This window comes from Lissotriton vulgaris, chromosome 9 (assembly GCF_964263255.1).
Source record: "Lissotriton vulgaris chromosome 9, aLisVul1.2, whole genome shotgun sequence".
Classification (NCBI taxonomy): domain Eukaryota; kingdom Metazoa; phylum Chordata; class Amphibia; order Caudata; family Salamandridae; genus Lissotriton; species Lissotriton vulgaris.
The window spans coordinates 1,128,233,366-1,128,253,949 of record NC_141697.1 but is presented as its reverse complement, the minus strand read 5'-3'; the positions used below and the strand labels follow the sequence as shown (position 1 = coordinate 1,128,253,949).

At 43.2% G+C, this 20,584-nt stretch overlaps 1 protein-coding gene across 2 annotated transcripts in view; it reads left to right on the top strand.

Moving 5' to 3' along the window:
- The window catches only part of CACNA1D (calcium voltage-gated channel subunit alpha1 D), a 1,282,477-nt gene that overhangs the window by 381,133 nt on the left and 880,760 nt on the right, over positions 1-20,584 (top strand). The gene's annotated exons all lie outside the window — the stretch shown is intronic.

The window sequence follows — 20,584 nt, the reverse complement described above, 5'->3', positions numbered from 1 at the left end:
TATTGCATTCGGTTCTCTAGGTAGACCCTGTTGGTTTTGCGATAGCACAGCTTCAAGTGTGCATGTTGCGCCTGTGCACAATAGTAACAGTGTTCTACATCTGGTACTGCTATGCTGCGTGTTTCCCATTCGATTTGGGGGTTGTTTGCCTGCCTATGCCAAGCATTTAAATAGTGATTTCATTTGTTTAAAAAAGCAATGTGTGAGGCGGGTTGGGATATTATTGTCTGGGTATAGCAGGAAGGGTGTCATCGCCTTTTTTATGAGTGCTCGTCCTCCCACCACGGACAATGTTCAATTTATACAGTAACTGACTAACACAGTTAATATGTCATTCAGTACTCCATAGTTACTTCAAATAGTCACTCTTGAGTCAAGGTTTATTTGAATACTGATGTATTTTACTGTTGTTTCTTCCCATTGTAATGTATACAGTGTCTTACCTCTGCTCACAGCTGGTGGTAGGTGGGCATAGCTGAGGTGGGGCAGATCATTCTCCAATCCTTATGTAGGACATATTAACGGGAGATAGTTTCACTGTCAGTATTTGTATGAACAGTAGCATTTATTTTGCATATAGTGACAGCAGTACGTTGCTCTTCCCAATTCTTAGGATAAATGAGATCTTTACATGAAGATAAGTTGATGAATATGATGATGGTGTATGGTTGTTATTTGATGAGACATGGGCACTGTAACATATATTTGCATAGATTTAAATATTTATATTTTAGTGGTCTCTGGATTTGGGGTTTTGGGTACTAACTGGTACAGCATGGAGACTAGCCGTGGAGGTGGGCATCAGGGGGTGTCTAGGGTGGAGGGAATGGATTATCATGAGTCTGGGTTTTCCGATCCCTTTGGCAATCAAGAAAGAGGAGGTCTTTTGAGAGGGCTTTACAGAGAAGAGATCTCAGCAGCTGGAGAGTTTGAGACACTAGTAGGACAAAGGGACCTGGGAACAAAGTAAAGGTTGGTTGAAAGTTGTAGAGACTAAAGTAGGGAAGATGTGATATGTGTTAAAACGTTGGAGAATCATAATATCTTATAGGTCTGGACATTTTCCATCCAAAAACAACATATAATATTGTTACAAGTTTGTATTTGTTATGTTTTAGCAATGTAAATTATCAGTATTTATTGAGGTTTGCAGTATTTCAACATCAGGCTGGACTTCTCAAAAAGACCATAATCTTCCTCTCTCCGACTATATGTATATGTGTGTGTGCCTGTATATCCATATATTACCAACTGTTGATCTCCACTGGGTAGCTAGAATTCGGATTGTGTTTCCAAAGGAAATGCGTTTTTTTGTGTTGCCAATATCTTTCCACAAAACTTTCCAAAAAAGAGCACTTTTTGACTTGTTTGTGCATGGAATGTTTTGGGGTGATGCATCAAGTGGAGGCTAAGAAAAAAGGGGGGTCCCAAAATGCATTTTCTCCATTCATCTTTCCATAGGAACTTTAGACATAGCTACAGCACAAACCTCTGAACAGATTCACCAAATTTGGCAGACAGCTAGCTATCGACCCAGAAAGAATGTTTTTTATGTAAATCCGTTTAGTAGTTTAGAAATTAAGGGTAAAAACATTTGTATATATCACAAAGCAGAGGATCTACGGGGCTGACCGATCGCATGCTGAGATCTGATTGACTGTCACCACATCAGCCTGGAAGTAGTGTCAACCATCTTAGGACTCGGGATTCAGTCTTGCTGCACATTCTCTTCAGTACTGAGGCATGTGGCTGGTGCTAGATAAGTGCGCCCACTTTAGGGATGTTTATCCTGTGTATAAAGGATAAAGGATAAATATCACAGATTAACAGGATGCTAAAAATCTATAGTCCCCTGCAGATTTATGGCTCTGACTCTTGTTTTTCCATACTAGAGTTTTGTGACCTACACCACTGCACGGAATAAATCCTCCACCTTATTCCAAAGTAGAGCTACAACCTGTGATTGAAACCAATAGAGGTCATATCCACAAGTCCCAATTCACTATTATCGCAGTGTGTTGTCGTTTGCTTTTTCTTTATTAAGCAGATCTCTGTTCCATTCTTTTGAAATGTGGTGGAAAAATGTTGATTTCAGATGAAAACCTGAGTTTAAAGCACATTTGGCCTCATATAAGTAAATCCTGCGCAATACCACAAAGAAATATAGTTTGATTTTAGATACAAGTAGAACTCAAGTTTGAGTCTTTTCTCCAAGTAAAAAAAAAACGCTAAAGAAACACATATTGTGCACTGTGCACAGATTTGTTTGTGCATGCACATTTTCTTGTGATGTTAACTTGCATGAAGGGTTTAGGATTCGTCGGTAAAAAAATAATTCAAGGAAGGAAAATAATGTAATTTTAAAGCTTTGCTGTCTCAATCCCAATGGATCATATAGATTTTGGGCAAGCATGATCTAAAGCGTCCGAGAAAAAAAAGTTGTACTGCTAAGTCACTAAGTTGTAATTTTGAGTCAGTTTATTTGGAAAGTCAAATTAGAGTGCATACATTATGGCTTAGTAAAGACCAAATTGGTGCATTTTAAAGCTTGTTTGTTAAGTTTCCTAAAACAACAATAAAAGAGTAACTTATGCACCAGCTCAAGGTGGAAATACTGCACAGCACACATGCGATATTTGGGGTTATTATTCAGAGCAATATTACTCATAAAAAGCTGTAACCTGAAAGCTACATGTCTGTATAGCGAGAATATTAGTCTTCTCGGCTATTCGACTGGGAAAGGAATCTGTGTCCTTTAGGACTCATGTAGATCTCTCCGTTAAGTGTTCAACCCATTGTGCTATCTTGCTGGAAATCTATTTTTAAAGCTTTTTCGACGTACATGGAATCTTCTCGTGATTTGTTTCAATAAATTTGTGCACAAGATTAATTCCCACCAGCATCTACATTAATATCTATTTGCTACACTATAAAATCTTTACATTTCGATGTTATCCCCACAGTGGTTGACCAATATCAGTGGCTCAGAATTATCGGTGGCTCAGTTTAACCAGAGGCTCATTATCCTTAGGGGCAGATTTACAAGCCCCTTGCGCCACTTTTGCGTCATTTTTAACATGGGATAAATGACACAAAAGTGGCGCAAGGGGCTTGTAAATCTGCCCCTTAGTGTTTTAATGTCAGTAATGCACCTTTATCATCAGTGGGTCAATATAATTGATGTCTCAGTGTAATCAGCGGCTCTTCATTATTAGCTCAGCTTAATGGCCTTCTGTGCCATAGTATTCTCCTTGGTCAACTCACTCTTTCCTTTTTTTTACTTGCACTATCCCCCATTTCACTGTTGCATTCATCCTCTTCAACAAGATCATGTGTTGGACAGACACCAAGCCTTTACAGTCTCTACTCTAGCACAACATTCTCATTAAATTCTTTTCACTCTAAGTGCACACCAAATTCACCCCCCCCCCACACTTCTCTTCCCCAGAGTGTCTTTCTATTCGCTCTTTTGTAAATGCCAGTTTATTTTATTTTTTTGTGGTAGGTCTTTTCGACCTGAATCATTCAAGCTTGCTTTGTGCTGACTACCACCTGTGGCTCAAAGCCATCATTTGCTCAGTTTCACGAGTTGTTCAGCATGAGTTGTGGCTCAACATTAATGTAACCCAGTCTCACTAATGGCTCAGTATAACTCATATTATTGTTTGGATAGTAAGATTTCTCAGTCTTTGGAGAGCTTGCTAATGGGATGTGTGCGGCTGCTACAGATGCAGGTTCTGACATGGCTCACTTAGCCTTTCATGTTTCCCAGCGCAATACATTAACGGCCAGATTCATCAAGCTCAATTGCGCTCGCAAAGGCCCAGATTCTGAGAATCTGGCCCTTTGCGAGTGCAATTTTTGCATTTGGGATTCATCATCCCAAATGCAAAATTCGCTATTAAAGAATTTGCACATTTGCGAGGAATTGCATTTAAGGAATCTCTATTAGAGATTCCTTAAATGCTATTCATGAAACATTTTAAAATTGCGAATTCGTAATTTAGGAGCCCTATTTACCACGAAGTCAAACCTCGTGGTAAATAGCGAAAACTTAGAAAAATGCATTTAAATGCATTTTTCTAAGTTGCATGTTACACACACACATGTCCTTTGGACATGTGTGTGCACAACATCAGTGTAAATTCACATTTCAGGGGTGCTACAGGGTGTCCTTTGGACACCCCTGCACCCTTGAAATCGCATCCTTATTTGCAATTAGCAAATTGCTAATCGCAAATAAGGAATAACTCCCCATTCATTCCTATGGGCCTTTGGCCCATAGGAATGAATGGAGAGTTATTCCTTATTTGCGATTAGCAATTTGCTAATCGCAAATAAGGAGGATGTAGGAATCGCAATTTATTTTGCGATTTCTACATGAATCCCGATTTGCAAGTCCTTAATAGCGATTCCTTAATAATCGCTATTAAGGACTCGCAAATCAGGACTTTGATGAATCTAGCTGTAAGTACCCATGTATGTGATTACTTGAAATGACTCGTATTTGTTTGTTACTGCTGCTGTGTGGAAATTCTGCTGTAGCAAGTGTGGTATGAGAAAAGGATATCGCTATTAGTCATTCAGGAAATCAGCGTTTTTAGTGACTAATTATTACCAAAGACAGTGGAGAGCTACCTACTCTTCACAGGATAGGGAAACCTTCTGCGTCACTAAGAAAAATTATAAAAAAATTTTAAATCAACACAAACTTAATTACTTCTCCACAAAAATTTTATCGTCATCCAACAAGTCCAAAGATATTTTTAATATAGTTAATGAACTCTGTGACAACGATAGGACAGCCCCTTCAATAGCTCCTACGCAGAAGCTATGTGATTCCCTGAATAATTTTTTCAGAGAAAAAATTGTCACTATCCAATCGAGCATTGCTAGTTCCTCAACGTCACTTCCTTTGGATGACGTCTTTTACAATCCCTCTGTATTAGATACCTTCCCGGCCATTGATGGTAAAACTTTTTCTTCACTTTTGACGAGGGTAAAGTCCGGATCCCCTAACGACATCTGCCCCCCCCACATCTTTTCGGAAATCGGTCAGACTACCCCTCAGGGTATTCTACCCCTACTAAATAAATCACTGACCCAGGGCAGGGTACCTACTGGCTTTAAACACGCTCTGTTAATCCCTCTAATTAAAAAACCAGGTCTGGACCCTCAGGACTCATCAAATTATCGTCCTATATCCCTGTTGCCGTTCCTATCCAAGATATTGGAGGCTCACGTCTCCAATTGCCTTTCCAACTTTGTGGAAACCACTGGATTTCTGGAGCCAAATCAAGCTGGGTTCCGTCCAGGCCATTCGACCGAGACGGTAACCCTGGCAGTCCAGAATACACTTCGGTGTAACGCAGACAGGGATGTCCACCAGGCACTGGTGCTTCTTGACCTGTCTGCTGCATTCGACACGGTCGACCACACTATTTTGGTCGGCCGTGTCGAGCAGGCAGGCCTCAGAGGTACTGCCCTGAGCTGGGTGGAATCATTCTTGTCCGACCGGACTCAAGCAGTGAGACTGGGCACCTTCACAGCCCCTAGAATTAAGAACGATTGCGGTGTCCCTCAAGGCTCATCCCTGTCTCCCCTTTTATTTAATTTATACCTGCGTCCCCTTTTTTACTCCTTGAGGAAATTCAAAGTGTGGATCTTTAATTACGCAGATGATCTGCAATTGGTTTTCCCCCTGGGGTCGCCGGATGCTGTCACTGAGTTTAGGGAGGTCATGGCTCATATCCAGAGATGGATGGGCCTTAACCACCTAAAACTTAACCCAGGCAAGACTGAACTGATCTTGCCTGGGAAGAGCGAACTCAGCTGGGGACCTCAATTTTGGCCTCCGGAGATGGGAAACCCCCCCTCCAAATCCCGCACGGTTAAGAGCCTTGGAGTCACCTTTAGTGAAGACCTCTCCCTGAAAAGTCAGGTAGGGTCAGTTGTTTCCGCTTGCTTCTTTCAGCTGCGCAAGATTAGAAAGATTGCCCATTTCCTAACCCATTCGGCCCTGATACAGGTGACCATCGCCCTTGTGCTGTCTAGGCTGGACTACTCAAATAGTTTATATTTGGGCCTTCCAGCCGGGCAGCTCAAGAGGCTGCAGCTGGTTCAAAATCAGGCGGCCAGGCTGATCTGTGGGCTTCCTAAATGGCAGTCCATCAGGCCAGGCCTGGCAGACCTGCATTGGCTGCCGGTAGCCCAGAGGGCGGCTTTTAAAACCGGCTGCATTATCTTTAGGGCATTACAAAGCAAAGGCCCCAAATTTATCATCAACCTGCTTGCCAGATACACCCCCTCCCGCAGCCTCCGTTCTGGTCACGAAAACTTGCTCACGGTGCCGGTTGTTAGGAAACAACGTCAGGGCGGCAGCTCCTTTCATTTTCTTGCTGCCTCCCTCTGGAACTCCTTGCCAGCTTCTTTAAGGTCACACGAGGATATTCTAGCCTTTAGACTAGCCTTTAAGACCTGGCTTTTTAGAGAAGCCTATCCTTAGACGTTCTAAGTTGTCCTCCTGTTGTTGTGTTATGCTCTGAAAACTTCCTACAGCGCCATGAAGCCTACGGGCGTACTTGCGCTTTATAAGCTAAATTTAACATAACATAACATAACATGGGTTAGTGAGTGATATCTATGACACAATATCACCAATAGCGTAGTTTAATCAGCGCCCATGTATATTGCTACCAGTGACTCAGTATAATTTTGCGCCCTATTCTACTTTACATTCTCTTTACAAAGGTATCTGGATATTTTTATGTGACTGTGTGTGATTGTGGCTTGTAGGACATCTGGGAGGAGGAGCAGTCAGTATGTTGTCATTGGGAGTGATGAAGGAATCACGCGGTGAGAGGATCTATGTGGGTTTGGTTTGGAAAGGTTGTCGTGAGCAGGTAGAAACATGACCTATTCAGTGGATGAACCAACAATCCCAGTGGATAAGGATTTGCTGCAGAAATCTGCAGCGTGCAGCCGATGCAGTCCAACTTAGATTCAACTTGGAGGGTGCAATGGTTATTGACGTCTGAGCACCATGCTGGTATCAGTCTACATGTCCCAAGAGGGTCCCTGAGATAGGAATTTTGGAGAGAGCAACCAGCAGTGCCTAAACAACATCATGCCATAAAAGTGCCCTGGCAGCCGACATAACTAGTAAGCTCTGTCAAGACCATGCATGCAATCTGCCTAAGATATTACCTCACAGAAATCCTGGTAGGGGTAGGCTAGAATTTCAGAATATTAAAAAAAGTTACATTTAAGTCTGAACTTGGACGTGTGTTAAGTCAAGGGGTAGACAGGAAAAAAGTTGGTGAGTAAATAGAGCGGAGTCGAATCTGTTGCGCAGCGAGAGAGAGAAAGAGAAGGTAAATGAACCTCACCGCGTTTATAGCTGATGGAATGATCTGCCAAATCTACATTTATCATATGCTAGCAATAATGTGTACCTGTGTGTGTGTGTGTGCTATGACTGTGGTGTGTTGTGTGTGTCAGCCTCTGTGTGCTGTGTGTGAATACGAGTGCCCGACTTGCCAGGCAGGGCTTGCCCTGCATCTCTATCGGTGTACCATTCCTTAGTCTCTAAGGGCCCACTTCTTCATGCTTATTCCCAGCCCTGATTTATATCTCCTACCCCCCTACTTTCTCTGGCTACCTCTTTTACTTCACAGTAACATATTTTTTTTTCCTGCATCCTCATTTTTTTAATAGTTTTTATTTAGCAATTGGAGATACCTCACAATATACAGATCCATAGCACACGGCCATGATATAATATCATTTTCCCATCTTGCCTTATCCTCATTTTGCATAGGCGGTGTGATGTATACTAGAGATCATGCAGAAATTTAAATTGGTACACTTTAATACAAGAAACGTTGAAAACCGTCTGTGCATAAATATTGCTATTTGTGAGTTTTTTCACACGTTCCCTCTGCCCTTAAAAGTCTACTCCATTTATCTGCTTTAAGTTGGAATATATCAGCTTTCTCCTCAATCTCGGCCTCTAAGATAATTGTATAGGTCTATCTTACACGTTCTTCCCTTCCTTTTAGTTCCCTTCCATGACACTTTCATCAAGTGATCCACAAAATGAGCAGTTTAGATCCTCCACGGCCAAGTTTTGTACAAAATTACGTAGTTGGAGGTACCGAAAAAAGCCGTACAGAGGCAGGGAAACCTACATTAGGAGAACTCATAAGTTAAAAGAGTTTTATCTTCACACAATTGAACAAGCGTGTAAAGGTCAAGATCAGCCCAACACCCTAAAAACTGTTGTGAACCACCTGTGATAAATTCGGATTATAACCCAGAAGCGTGTATTGATTAGAGAGTGTAATCCCAAATAGTTTTCTAATACAAGTCCAGATTTGGTGGTATACCCCTAGTGTTTTACACGCTCTGTTAAAGTATATCATATTTGTTATGCCTGACCATGGTTAAATCGAACTCCCAAGGCGTAAATAACCAGAAAAGATCTGGCCCAACAACTGTTGCATCCTACCACTAACTACTGTGATGCACAATATGAAAGAAGAAATACAGTACACCCTTAATGCTGGTAAAGACATATCACCACTATCCCGACGTAGTAGGAGCTGCTGGATATTACACCAGAGTTTCTTAAAGGCCCATATGAACGTCTGCCACCTAGATTCAATCTTCTTACAAAGGATTTGGGAAGATAGAGAGGTTTACACCAAAAATGTATATAGATAACGTGAAAGAATAACATATAGTATTGCATGTTCTACCTGGCCATAATGCAGCCTATTTCATTTTTTAAAGATGTCTATAGAATGGTCATATAATTTAGCATAATTTAAATCCATTAATTCCTCCATGTTCATAGTCAGTTCTATCCCCAGATATTTTGCGGATCAAACTTTTCGATCTTCAGAAACCAAAGTGGGGACATTCGTAATAACCTGCATTTTAGTGACGTTAAGCTTGTATCCAGAGTGCTTGCTGAATTCTGCATCTAATGCTTCAACAGTCTCCAGCGTGGATGCCAGAAAGGATGTCAGAATGTCCACATCATCCGCATTGACCAAAACTTTCAGGTGTAGGTGATGCAGGTGTAATGAGTGAATGGACTCAGTGCTTTGTAAAGAAGGAATTTAAGGATTGAGATAAAAGACAAATAATAGAGGTGAAAAAGGACAGCCCTGACGGATGCCTCTGATGATGCAGATTGGATCTGAGAGGGTGCCCCCACTAGAGACTCTTGCCATTAGTCCACTACTCAGAAGTTTAACCCGTGATATAAACCACAGCCAAGACCTGCAGAGCTCATAAATGCTCAGAGGAACTGCCAGTAGTGCCTGTTGGATGCCTTTTCGTCATCCAACATGATCATTCTGGTGGGAGCCTCCTCCACAAATGTGACCCCCAAAGTAGTTATATCTCTTTTGACATGTGAGGTCATATGGCAGCCCGGAAGGAACCAGTGTTGTTTTGGGCCCATGAGGTCAGAGATGACTTCAGATAACTGGTTTGCCAATATTCTGGCACAGATCTTTAAATTTGCAATAATCAAGGATATTCTCTGATTGGCTGATAAAAAGCACAACAAGTCGGATGCCTTTTTTGCGAAAAATTACAATAACAGTTTCCCTCCCACTAGTGAGGGACCCCATCGAAGAAATCAGAAGAATGGGACAGATCTCGAAGGACCGATATAAATACCCTTACAAAAATCTTGTAAAAATTACAACAAAATGTGATCACGTCCCGACGCCTTACCATCAGTACTAGAGCCGGTGGTTTCCGTTGCTCGGCACCAGCAGTTAATTGCCAACACCTGTGCTTATGATAGTCTGCCACATGGTGGACTGTCTGTCTAATTTAGAGATGAGCACTACAACAGTTTTTTTATTAGTTCAGTATGCATTAGAATTGATGAGTACCTGCCATTCAAGCCATTCTTATAGCTTTATGGGCGTGGAATAGTCACACATGTAATGTGATGGTTAGTAGTTGTGTTGGTATTGTCATAGGCAGCACTGTCTGGGGCAATGGGTGGAGCAAGCAGCAGTGGCCTCCAGAGGAGAGCCCTGGCACCCTTTTTGTTACAAATTATCCACTGCTTATCACTTTCCAACTGCCCAATAGCCATATCAATCTCTGCCAAGGTCACATTATCCTCCAATCTTTCTCTCTGTCTCTGTGTCAGCTGCCGATGTTGGAATTTCGCTACATGGTTTTGTAAGGATTCTATGGGTGCTACTCAATCCTCACTATAGAGATTTAACTAAAATTTCCGAAACACATCTCTAATTTCAGACAATTTTGTTATTTGCTCTTTCTTATCATTTACAATATTCTGGGTGAGGTAGCTACTTGTTCTATCTTTAATTTGTGATAATTGCGTAGCCCGTATATTCTTATTATTAGCTCTATCCTGCATACTTTTCTTTGTATTGTATAGTATTGGGATTTGTAAAGTGCAGGAATCACCCCCAAAGGGGTATCTTCGCGCTGTGGAAGCGGGTAAGTCAGAAACACATGGACAAACAGGTTTAGGCTCTGAACAACACTGTTTTCAGGAGTTTCCTAAAACAGAGTAAATTGCAGCATTTGCGTAGTTCCTCGGACAAGGTATTCCATAATTTTGAGGCTAGATGGACAACGGTTTTGCCTCTGGATCTAAACTTCTTAAACCCGGGAATCACCAGCAACCCTTTACCTTCCGATCTAAGATGACGATTCAGACAGTAGATTTTAAATTTGTCTGACAGATAGCTGGGACTCACACCATATAAAGCTTTATGGATGAGGTGAGGCAATAAAGCTTTAAATTAATTTTAAAATTAATTTTTAAGGTGGTTTCTAAAATTGCATGCTTTTCCAGGGCCATGGCTACTTTGAATGGGTCTTGTTCAAATACACTTCATGCTAAAACTACCCTGATCTGATTAAGGGCAAGCCGTAAGTGAGTCTTGGCTAGGCTCCCTAACTTCTGTTGTTGTTGTCTGGTAAAACTCAGAGCCTATCCTCTACTGAAGGCTGTAAATGTGTCCCAAACCGAAGTTGTAGATGCTGAACCCAGATTCTCATCTCAATATTCCCCTATCTTATCCTCCATTACGTGGATATACTTTTTGTTCTAACAGCAACTTCCGATCAAAGGTCCAAGGACATGGAGTAGTTAGCTGTCTATACCGACCTGGCCTAATAAACATGGATAAAGAGTTATGATCATAAATGATTCTTGCATTTAATCAAACATTAACAAAAGCCTGAAGTGAGTGGCTAAGCAAAAACATATCCATGAAAGAGATTTGTGGTGGTACTGATTAGAATGTATAGCCATCCTCCCATTGGCTGCAACTACACCAGACATTAATTAGTCCATAAGAGCCCTCCAATTGCTTCAAGGCATCCCAAAGAATTTTTCCTGCTGTAAGACTCCTTAGCCCCATGATGTAGTGTTGAGTCCTCGATGAAATGCAGCATTAAAGTCCCCACATAATAGAAGTGGCTCTTGCCATTAATGCAGTTCCCCCAGAAGATAATCAAACATTGATCAGTAGTCCTCATTCGGCCCGTAAACTATATGAATAGTGAGTTGGATGTTCCCCTCCTTTATCACAGCTATTAGCTATCACCACCTGTATCCACCTTTGCATTCAGTGACATCCAATGTTTACCCCCTTACTAATAGGGCAACACCGAGGTTGGATCACAACCAGTGATGACCAGAACCCCATAAACCAGTTCCCTATAAATGAGGTACTTGCTCTTGAGAGAAGTGTCTCTCCTGGAGATACATGATGATTGGTTTAAGGGTGTGGAGTTCTGCCTTGATTAACTCCCTCTTATTTATCACTTTCATGCCATTGATATTCTAGGATAAGGTATAAAGGTAATGGCCAAAACCCAACGCACTATCACCAGGCAGAATTCCATCATCCTGACATGATGCTCCTTGCACCTTCTCTGCCGCTTTTGGTAAGCTTCTCATACTTCCAAAATTATATTAGTTTTGAGCTATAGCCTCTAAGCTGAATAGTGAATCATGTATTCTGGTGTCAATTTTTTTAGCAGTTCAGGAATTTCAGGTGCGTCCTGACAAAAGTATGTATAACATTCAAAGTTAATTCACAAATTGGCAGGCTCCATTAGCGAGACAGTTGCCTCAATATTTTGAAGCCCTGGAATCTGGATGTGGAGCCTCCAGCAAGAAGCTACTGTCTCGTGACATCAGACAGGACAAAGAACTCCACGCCACAAGACCTAATCGGAGATCAGGAAAGGGCCACCTTGAAGATTGATTGTCACAAAATAAAGTTTCCCACATAGATTAAGATTACCCGTGGATATTTATAAGCCCTGTCTTTCTTCAATTGCCGGAATGGGAAGCAATGGGCACTTTGGTTCAAAAAGTCCCCTTTGGGTCCATAGCAATTCTTCTTCCTCCTTAAACCAAAACCTCCACCTGCCTTGCTGTCGAAGGCCTACTCCTGAAATCTTTTGGTTTTATACTAGTAGTTCCATTATCAACACCTACCCTTATACAGCCAGGTTGAGGTTCTGAATAATCCCCTTCCATGCCTGAGCCAGGCTCGCAGTCATCAACATCAGATAGGCTGCCAGCCTCTGATAGTCAGTAAAAACCCTCAACAGTTTTTTGTCGGTTGGAACCTGCTTGATGAATTGGGCTGGTCTTAGAGTCCTGCTGACCATCATCATTGTAGATATCATCCTCCGGCTGCAAATTGGGCTCCTTCGTGTTATCCATATTCTCCACAGAGTGCAGAGTCAAATGCCCAGTAACCAAACAAAGCTCACAAGGCTCACCCCCCTCAGTATCAAGTCCGGGGGCGACACCATCAGTAGACCTCCCAATATCCTCATGAGAGACAGCATATATATACACATCCTCCTTGAGCGCAGGCGCTATAGTAGCCCCCAGAGCAGGCGCAAAGATTGATTTAAAGGCCGAAGCCCCAGCTCCTCCAGCACCCACACTATTAGACTGATTCATCAAAGTCTCAACTCCACCTAAACCCACTGCGTGTATGTTATTGGGGCATATATATCATTCATCATAGTTTTCTCAGATGGTGAGGTACTGCCCACTACCAGCGCTCGAGACACCTTAGACAACTGCGTTGCTCTAAGTCCCTGTGGGGGTCTGTCCTTTGCGCTCTGTCCCTTACCTCCATTTTCCATTTTGGGAAGCTCCGCAGGGGGAGCAGATAAGGCCAAGCTAGCTGATATGCTGAAGACCTTTGTCTTCTCCACCTTCCCCACCCTGCTGGAGCTGATAATTCTCCCAATGCCGGCTTTCCTGCCCAAGCACTACGAGTATGCAACCAGTGCCTCCCCGAGCTGTAATTCTGGAGAGAACTAAACATTCCAGAGGGAAAAAAGGTTGTGGCTGATGCCCTTATTCCAAGCAGCTGTTAACCAGGCCGAGCTCCTTCTCTTCTTCATTAGGGCTGCCCATTTACTCATTAGAGTCTAAAAAAAGAGCCAATATATTTAGCAAAATTCTGCAATGCAAGGAAACACTTTAGGCCCTTCATGTTTCCTAAATCCAAAAACCGACACCCACAACAGCAGATAGTGGACTTGTGCTTGTCCCTGGCAGTAGTCAGTCTTATTACTCTGTGCTGAGGACAGCTCCTCCCACCCGGCAACCAAGAAAGTAAGTGTATGCTCCACCAGTACTCCAAATGTCAGCTGTCTCATGGGTGAGTCATCATTGCCATCACCCTCTGACTGCTGACTGTCCACTTGTCAGCATTTGCTTCCTGTGCCAGAGGCCCGAAGTGGGCTCCGACACGTGGGATCAGTGCGCCATAGTAGGGTCACAAATACTGAGGGTGCTTGGCGTCCTCCCGAGGTCAGCCTTCCACCATCATCTTCACACTTTAGGAATTCTTTATCTGTGTGAGCACCTTGCTTCCTAATTTTTAACCAGAAGCCCAAGATCAGCTATCAACTACCTTTCAAATTCTGTTTATGGTAATGCTTCCTTGTTCGCTATCTTTCTGTGTATTCCTTCCCACGTTAGAGTAAGCTTTAGCCCTTGAAGATGGCATTAAAGTAGCATAAATGAGTGACCTGAGTTCAGGTGGTCTACGTGCTGTGGACCTGTGTGTATGGATTCCTCCTGTTTATCGATTTACATTGGTGGATGTAGGATTGGTGGTCTGTGTGTGGAGGGATATCTGTAGATATTCTGCCCTGCCTACAAATTTGCATGTATGTCTCATTTATGTCAGCATATGTGGATGTTACGTGTCGATATGCATTTGTTGGGGGACAGCAGCAGTAAAAAATTACGTGTTTTACTCCCTTAGGACATTTTTCTCACCTCTATAGTAAAAACTACTGAACAGATTTTCCTCAAAGTCACAATTTAAGTACTTTGGTAAAATCACTACAATAGGTCCTAGGGGTTTGCTAGGAATCACTCAGGATTATGGAAAATGGGTGTTAAATTGGAATAAATATTGAATTTGCCATAGAAATGTTGCATTGGGATTTGTTATCAAGTGGCTAACATTTTGTATTTGGCAATAGGCACCAAAAATTGCAATTGCACATTTTAATAACAATAAATTTGAAACAACTGAGACTGTGGTTGGGGATTGAGTGCATAGCATGTCTGATAAACATGCATGGTGTCCAACCCCTGCGGAGGGGAGTAGGCATTTGGCAGGTCAATGCAGTATATATGCACACAAATTTGCTAATGACACATGAAAAAAGTACTCTTCTACCAAGACAAATTCATAGAAAAATGAAAGAAAGAGAGAAGCCCAGCTAGGGTTGAGTCAAATCCGCGGTAGGAATGGCCAAAGGTGGTTGGCCTCCTACAGTGGGTTCCTGCACACCACTGTTGGAATTTCTTCCAAAACAAGCTTTAAGTGAAATTAGTGTTGGCTTTGGTTATGCCCCCAAAAAAAACCACAATGAAATTAAAGTAATGGTTGAAAATTAAATAATTTTTTTTTTTAAAAATCGCAGGTTAGAGCTCGGCAATATTGAACTCACATAGTAGCTATGTGACTCATAATGTGCACACCAAATGCTTATGACCCCACAGAAATACAACCAATAAGTACAAACTCATAAAAGTTCATCAATACATCTACCCTAAAAGTACATTTTTGTATTTTCATTGTTACCTCATTGGTAGTTGTAATGGTAATGTGATAAGTAATCCGACCTGTAACGCTGTTTATATAATACATAATTATGTTTGTCACTTCAAGGGTGAGGTCATGATGTTACAGAGACATTATAGTTAGGTCCAGATTTTCCTCACATAAACAGAGAAATTCATCCAGGCCTTGCAGCCAACCCCCAATATGCAGCCATCTCCATGCTATGCACAGGCTTCAGCCCTGCGGAGTGGGCAGTTAGCCACAAGGCCTGGCCAAGCCCCCAAAATCAGCCAACCCGCAGGCCCCGTCCTAGGACAGTTTTGTTCCCTGGGTCTCCATCCCCCAGGCCCAGGAACATATGGAGGCAAGCGGCTTCCTCCCCAGGCCAATTTCAGCCCCAGAGACCCTGTTGCCCATATTTAATGGGGAAGGGGGCACATGGCCACCCTCCCATGGGCTGATTTCTGCCCAGGGAACCACATCCCCAGGGCTCAACACATTGTTTTGGGAAGGGGGGGGCATATGCCCCCTTCCCTGTGGCTGATTTGTACCCCAGGGACTCCCTCCGTTGGGGTCCCGACACATTTTTTTTCAGGGAGGGGGGTAGGCGATTCCCCTCCCCTGTGATGATGTTGGCCTTAGGGACCCCATCTCCCAGGGCCTGGCTATATTCCAAGGAGGGCTGGTGACAGGCTACCTTCTTCCTGGGCCAATTTTGGTCTTGGGGACCCCATCCCATGGGCCCCACCCAACAATGATAGGTGCCAAGGTGGGTTCCCTGGTGCCCACCCAGGGCACCCACCACACTATGGGCCTCATTAGGATCGCGGACGGACTTGCGTCCGTCCGCAGACCCCCAGGGGATGAGGGAACGTCCGCATGGGCTGCGGCGTTCCCTCATGTGCGATTAGGATGTGACCGCCACTCTGGCGGTCACATCCTGGATATTTAACATTGCGGCGGGTGCTGCTTCAAGCAGCACACCGCCGACAATGTTAAAAGTGCATGTTTTCACATTTACATGCACAAAGCGGCAGGCACCGGGGCGGTGCCTGCCACTTTTGTGCAAGTAAATTGCTGGTGGGGTACCATAGGTACCCCCCCATGTGCACCCCCCACCCGCCAACACCCTGGGGGGCCCAAAATCAAAAGTACACATGCTTTTCCACGGCGGAAAAAACCGCCGCGGAAAAGCATGTTTACAAATGCCTTCCTAATTTGGCTGGAGGTGTCTGATAGACACTGCCAGCCAAATGAGAGCTTTTCCGCCGCGGTTGTAATCCGACCGCGGCGGAAAAGCAGCGGACAGTAACCAAGACCCACCAGCCATCGTAATGCAGCGGTGGGTCTTTGGTGAGTCCGCAGAGGATTGTCCGCCTCCTCCGGGCCGGAGGTGGCTTCCCCCAGCCCGGAGGAGGAGGGAAAATCCTCCATCATAATGAGGCCCTTAGGGGCTTCCCCTGGCTCCTCCGGGCCGGGGGAAGCCACCTCCGGCCCGGAGGAGGCGGAAAATCGGATTGGATTCGTAAATGTGAAACATGCACTTTTAACATTGCGGCGGGTGCTGCTTGAAGCAGCACCCACCGCAATGTTAAATATCCAGGATGTGACCGCCAGGGTGGCGGTCACCATCCTAATCGCACATGAGGGAACGCCGCAGCCCATGCGGACGTTCCCTCATCCTCTGGGGTCGCGGACGGACGCAAGTCCGTCCGCAATCCCAATGAGGCCCTCAGTTTGGGAACTGCAAGGGGAGCCCCAAGGCCCCAGCTGGCCCTGCTGTCTCTAGCAGGAGCCGACATTGCTCACTCCCGTAGGGGAGCAATCTTTTTATTTGTTTCTCTGCTCGCATCACTGCAGGCAGGGAAACAGATGAAAATTCCGTTCCCACCAATCGAGAGCAAACCCAGATTTCCCTGCCCGCACCCAGTGCGGGGAGGGCAACCGCTATGTCCCGGGTGTGACTCCGGGCCATTATTGACTCAGGGAGGACGGCCAAGCAGCCCACCTCCCCATTTCATGCGTAGGGCGGGCATTGGAGGATGGGGTCCCCTGGACCAAAGGTGCCGCAGGGAGAGGGGCTATGTGGTCCCCTTCCCCTTCACATATTTCTTTAGCAAAAACTTCAGAACTTGTTTTTCACCAAATCAAAAAGAATTGGAACAAGCCACTTTACACCATTCAATTTGATGAAAATGTATTCAGAGGTCTTTGCTGGAGCTGCTACAATTAATTTCCCTACGGGACCTAAAGGGGTGGGCTCCATCAATTTTGTGTCCCCCAAGTATATTTTTTGAAAAACCTTAACAGATTGTCATTTAACAGCCCAGGATCATGTCAGCCTGTACGAGGAAAACTTTAGTAGAGACTTGTGTATTTTTGTCAAACACCACCAATTTTTTAAAGATTTAAAAAATCAATTTTTTCTGTGTCTCTCTATCTTATCTATCTATCTATCTATCTATCTATCTATCTATCTATCTATCTATCTATCTATCTATCTATCTATCTATCTATCTATCTATCTGTCTGTCTGTCTGTCTGTCTGTCTGTCTGTCTCTTTATCTTTATAGGGAATTTCCCATATTTTATCACAGGACTCACTCCTCCTTTTGATCATACATAAGAAATATGTTCAGTATAGAGTAGGCAATCACATCTGTCATCAACGTGAATCTGACCAAAATAAAACAAACACAGGGACAGGTTTTGTACCTGGAGGAGGTGGGTGAAGTGGTTACCGGCTGGATACAGGCCCTGAGTTTGTTGTTGAAAGCCCAGTCCAGGTCCTGTGATGCAGGTGGCTCACTGTGGGCGGGACGAGTGGCTAGAAGGGTTCACTGAATCTCGTCACCAAGGATACGAAGTGTACTCTGAATCCAATGTGCAGTGCGCAAATGATGATTCTGGTGGCCAGCAGGCAGGGTTCCATAGGGGAATAGGGGCACAAAGATATATATTTACTGAAAAGAAAATTGTGCTGCACCGTAAAAAGCACACAACTAGAAGGCAACCCACTCAAAAAGTCACTCCACAAAGGCCAACAGTCTATTTTGCACCCACCACTATTCGACAATCAATTAACACATCAAGTCAAACTACTCCAACCTACACTTGATTACTCACAATTTCAAAACACACCAACCATTAATAATGGGCAGCACCACACATCAGGCTCATCAACACCCACAACAACCACAACTCTTCGGACCATACAAGAAGAGCCCATGTTATGCACATTGAAAACGAGTAACTAAAGGGTGCAGGGTGATTAAGAAGAGGAAATAACATAGGACAGGAAAGAAAGGGAGCGAAAACCCCTCAATCACTTTCAACAGAAAATATGAATAAAGGAAACCACAAAGGGACACTGAAACGGTGAAAAGGAGGCAAGTAGAACACTGGATAGATCGCATCATACTAATTATAAACAGTGGGAATACAATGCTAAACTGTCTGAGACAAACAAAATAGTTTATGTCCATTTCTAATAGAACAGACCATTCAACTAATATCTCACCTAAAGATTCAAATTTAAAGCCCCCAAAGAAAGGACGACCACCAGCTTACATCAAACTGTTTGAATTTAGGGCTGAATAGGTGGATGAGTGACTTGTTGAATCTCTTTCCTCCTGTTGCTGCAGCAGGTGATCCTGCAGCAGACCTCTCTGCATTTCAGCTCCCCACCCAATGTGTTTACAGCCCGCACGCTGCACTTTCAGAGCACTTCTTCCTACCCAGTACTAAAGTCTGCTGTGATGGGCCAGTGGGGAAGAAGAAGCACAGGAGGAATTTCAGGATGTTAAACGTAGTCCACTTGTCAAGAAGGAAGTAGCAGAACTAGAAGTCATAATAGTCTAAGTACAATAAATAACCAGAGGCAAGATTAGTCTGCACTTAAGAGACTTCCAACTCTGCCAACAGGTCCCTTCCCTTTAACCTAAATCAAATGAAGTGTTGTATGGGTAGAAAGATTTGTGTTGGTTGGCTCAAGAAGTCAAGATACTCCCTGGATTCTTCAGGTGTGTTGCTTCCACACTGTGCTGTCTGAAGGGATAGCTCTGCAATCTGTCCTCGCCGTAAACCCAATAATCTCGAATGCTGGCTAGTCAGCGCTTGAGTGACCGGGAATTGGAGGATGAGGTGCACTGTCCTGATGCCTTTCTTCTTTGTATGCCTCATATAAATAAGCCCTGAGAGACAGCTAAAGCTGTCTCTAGACACATTTAAAGATAAAAGAAAGGATTGTAGTTTGTCCATTCCTGTTCTCAGCTGAGACTGCACACAGCTGTGCAGATTAAACACTCATGATCACTCTTTGAAGTTGCACATTATGGTGTATATTCAGTTTGACAAACTCTAGCTTGCCTTTTCATTAAAATGTTCTGTATTGCATTGTGAAGTTGTTAAGGGTAATAGAATAATGATTTTGCTTGTTGGGACTTAATAATCAGATTTCAGAAGTGAATTAGGAGTGAGTTATGAGTGCAGATATATGACTATTCTAGTTTGTGGTGAATGAGTAGTTTGAGTTAGAAATACATAAGAGTGAGTGATTTACGGTTGTCTTGCTCTTTTTTTCATGACATGATATTAGCATTTCCATTCTTCCACAGAACTGCAGAGACACATGGTTCCATAAATTTACAAATGTATGTCAGTGGGTGTATTGTGGAAGTGATGGAAATGGATTGCTGTTTGAAAGTTAATTGGTTGTATGCAATCATAGAAATATAAGAGACATATTTTCAATTTTTTTTGAGTTTATATGGTTTTGGCTTAGTTTTGAATTTTCATGATCAAGAAATGCTTGCTCATTGTGTTCCATGATTAACATGTCTAACTCCTGGAACCTGCTCACTTGACATGATTTGTAACCTGCATACAAATCAAGAGTAAAACACATCTACTCTGTGAATTAGGCCTAATGTGTTAACTTCTAGACCGTCGTTGCTGGCTGTATGACTATAATCAGTTTAAGGATTTTGAAAATTGCCTGTACTAGGGTGTGTCTCGATGTGAGTAACTGGTTTTCCCTCTCACGTTATTCTCATTGGATCCTCCACAATATTAAATGCCTCTTTATATCCCATCACCAGTTTACATGACTTTGAAAATAATAAAAATGTAATCAAGAATCTCTGCAGAACAGTTTAGTCCAAAGTACTTTTGATACTTTGTTCCACCAGTTAAAGGCCTTATTAGGAGTTACTTTAAACTCCTGATATGGTAATTCCTCATATCAAGGAGTAAAGTAGCGCTGAGACCTGATATTATAACACCTTTGGGAGTTTGCTCCTTAGGAATGGGCAATAACTGTAGGAATTGATGTTGGTGCACAGATCCTTCCATGTTTTTCCCGAAATCTGGTACACTTTTGCACACATACACTTTTTGACAGATTCCCTGTATAAAAGTGCCTGGAAAAACACTCAGGTGTGTAGAGGTCCTGCAAT